This window comes from Lygodium microphyllum, chromosome 1, assembly GCF_053477565.2.
Source record: "Lygodium microphyllum isolate KBCC chromosome 1, Lygodium_microphyllum_v1.1.10, whole genome shotgun sequence".
Lineage (NCBI taxonomy): Eukaryota > Viridiplantae > Streptophyta > Polypodiopsida > Schizaeales > Lygodiaceae > Lygodium > Lygodium microphyllum.
Window position 1 is genome coordinate 91,835,827 of NC_141135.1, and position 3,629 is coordinate 91,839,455.

The 3,629-nt window shown below is 49.0% G+C and overlaps 1 pseudogene; it reads left to right on the forward strand.

The window, feature by feature from the left end:
* The first annotated feature begins 744 nt into the window (after positions 1 to 744).
* On the forward strand, positions 745 to 1,990 carry LOC148041403 (UDP-glycosyltransferase 85A1 pseudogene; annotated as a pseudogene).
* Positions 1,991 to 3,629: the final 1,639 nt, after the last annotated feature.

The window sequence follows — 3,629 nt, forward strand, 5'->3', positions numbered from 1 at the left end:
CGAAACTCCATTCATAGAAGCCCCATTTCCGCAAACAAGCTTAAATTCCCACAAGCTTGCTCGTGGAAACCCCAATTCTGGTAAGCACTCATTAAGTTCAATTTCCGCAGCTCTCCCGCAAAAGGCCCAAGCTCCAACCCCTAAGGCCTTCCATAAGCCAAATCCCGCAAGCCCATATTTTTTTTCAAGGATTTGTACTTCAAAAGGGATCTCTTGTGTACGAGGGAGAAGGAAAAGATCCTGAGGATGCATACCAAGGTGAGTAAATTCGTAGACCGCGAAGGCAAACTAGAAGCCCAAATTACGCCTACGATGGCCCCTAAAAAGTCACAAGGCGCACCTGCGGGAGAAGCTTCTCCTAGTATTCACGTGGATCTTTCCCCGAGGCCACAAGTCCAGGTTTTTTTTCTATTTTGATTTCGCGTAGAAGTATTACATTACGCACAATAATTTCATGGACTAGGACACGCGATACGATTTGATTAGTTGCTTTTTACTAAAGCAATTTTCAAGTCATCTACTCTCCAGCAATTGCACTCCTTTGCAGGTTGATCATGTGCGCCTATTGAGCTTTTTGATTCACCATGATAAGTTTAGGAAACCATGGCAACTCATCACCTCAGTAGGCCATGTGCCTATTCTATGAGCGATGTATATGGATATACACTACCGCTTGTACCGATGGAAATGGCTGCAGAATCAGTGTTCATCTACACTGCATTAGTGTTCTGATGGTATGCAAATATGTTTGCAGAAGCGTATCGAAATTCGAACTCGCGGCTAATCGACTGGATCCCAGGCGTGCCAGCGCTGCGGCTGCGCGAGCTCAACACGTTCCTGCAACCGTTCGACCACGAGGACTTCATGTTCGACGTGTTCCTGCAGCCGTGCCGCCGCATCCACGAGGCCACGTGGGCGGCCATCAACACATTCGATGCCCTTGAGGCAGCCTCCATGGCGGCGCTGCGGGCCAAGGAGCGCGCTGACAAGTGGACAGTGGGCCCAGTGCTACCGGCGTCCTTCTTCGAGGGCCACGTGGATCGGGCCTACCCGACGGCGGCGCTGTGGCCGGAGGAAGAGGCGTGCGTGGGGTGGCTGGATGCGCAGGAGGACGAGTCGGTGCTGTATGTGTCCTTCGGCAGCATCGCGGTCCTCACGGCTCAGCAGTTCGCCGAGCTGGCGTTGGGGCTAGAGGCGAGCGGGCGGCCTCTGCTGTGGGTCATCCGGGCCGACCTGATGCACGGCGAGGGTGCCATCTTCCCGGAGGGCTATCTCGAAAGGATGAAGGGGCAGGCGTGCTTCGTGCCGTGGGCCCCGCAGATGCAGGTCCTCACACACCGAGCCGTGGGCGGCTTCCTCACGCACTGCGGCTGGAACTCCACCCTGGAGAGCCTCTCCGCGGGTGTGCCCATGCTGGGCTGGCCCTACTTCGCAGACCAGATGCTGAACAACCGGTGCTGCGTGGACGCCTGGGGAGTGGGCCTGGACTTCGAGGCGGGCGCAGACGGGCTGATCCGCAGAGAACAGGTGGAGGCCAAGGTGAGGGCGCTCATGGCCCAGTCCGGCCACCTCAAGGCCTCGGCTGCCACCTGGAAAAAGGCAGTGCAACAGGCTGTAGACTGGAAGATACCTGGCACCTCCTCTCGTAATTGGGCCGACTTAGTCCAGGCCCTATCACAACCCCCTCCAATGCCCAGCAGACCCTGACCTTCTCCCCTCCACCACTCTCTCTCGCTCGCGCTTTCTGTCCCGGAGCCCGAAATATAATGATGGTTTTGCCCTATCAACCTCTCGAGGGATCGATTCAAACCACCATTCTACGCGCTGTTTACTGTTCGGTTGGGCCTCGGCCTCGAGATGACTGCTGCCTGGGCCGTATCTAACATGTTTCCAATAAGCAGTGTAATTTATCTATCCTTTTCGGTGCTACAATTCCGATCGTTAAATTTTTATACCGCAATGGTTGTCGTGGAACATACTCGAGACAGTTACTCTCGGGAGCATGAGTCTTACGTACATTCGAGAGTATTATATACTTCCAAGTATAAAAGCTTAAGTGAAAACTAGAAATGAATGTAAATATTTTAACATTTCATTTTAACTTAGTAGAATATAACTAATGCATTCAGCAGTGCAGCACCCCTCTAACTAGCCTCCTTTTCTCAACATCAAGAGATACGCACATGCATAAATCCATTAATATATAGGCACCTGCATGCATCATGGCACAACCATGTGTAGTTGTTGACCAATGAGTGAGTTATATATGAGTTGCGCGGCACAAGAATCTTTTATCTTTTACCAATATTAAGCAAAGCTGGAGATGGGAGGCACGTGCCGGTCTCCAAGTCTCCGTACGTTCACATTTTTGACACCACATGTCACACTCCAAGGCTCCTTGTATGTAGGTTGCAAATGCAAATCTATCCTACAGGCGTAAGGATACCCATAGTCTTCACATAAAGAGCTATAAAACAAAGGTAAGGAATAGTGGAGATTTGCATTAATCGTGGCCTACCAGGTGGGTGCGAAACCTAAGATATTGGTTAAGTTGGGTTAACACGGTATGGCCCTAAACCAAGGACAAAAGGGTGAACAAACAAACCCTTGGGGATCTTTCCAAGTCGCAATTGATCCCGGATAGAATGTTGGATGCATTCGGAGAGAAGGATTCACTCCTTAGCAGTTGGCGAAATAGACGACCACTGGAATTGATTGTGCTTGTAACAGTTTAGGAGCACTGTTTACATTGTTTGCTCAAGGAATTAAAGGATGGAAAGATATTTAATGCTTCAGGTTGAAGCCCTGAAGGGAGAGGTAGCTTCAGTTACCCCCGACTGTCTGCCTGACCCTAACCAAGGGGGTTGTTAGCCGCGCGCCGGGAACGTGGACCCAACCCGCCGTGTGAGGTCTCTCCGTTGAGCGCTACTTGGAGCTAGAGAATGCTTGGGTGCTAGGAGGGGGCTCTGGCTGTAAATCCCTTGCCTTTCGGGCCCTGCACAAGAAGACAACGTGACTCGGGATTGGATCTCGAGGCCCGCATACTAGTCTACGAGCGAAATCTTGGATTAGTAATCCCTATGGATTGCTGGATAGCCTTCGGGCGGATTATGGATAGCCTTCGGGCGGATTATGGATTAGCCTGCGAGCTAGAATTTATGGATGTATTTCAAAGATAAACATGATAACCTGTTAAAAAGAAACTTGTTTGTTTGAGACTGTTTTTATATGTCAAGTGCTAAGATTACGTGAAGTAGACAAGATGAGAGTGGACTTGCATAACTCATCAAGCTCCATCCATTTGTCATTAGTTATTGTTTCAAGCTGCTCTCCACTCAATCTTAGTCGCTTTGTCTATAATTTATACACAAACACCTGCCAAACTTTGCTCTTACAATAGGCATAATTCGTATCATCAAGCTTAGCAATGTTGAAGATAGCAATGTCAGTGGAAAAAGATACTTTAAGTTAAAACAGTGTAGATAGATCAAAACTGCTAGATGTAAACAACAAAAAATGACAAAAAACCACCAAAACCAAAGCAAAATGGCAAGAAACGAGTATTTAATGATGCTACCTACCAAGTATAATCAAAAGTACATCGAACCAGGATTATTCAGTATGAAAAA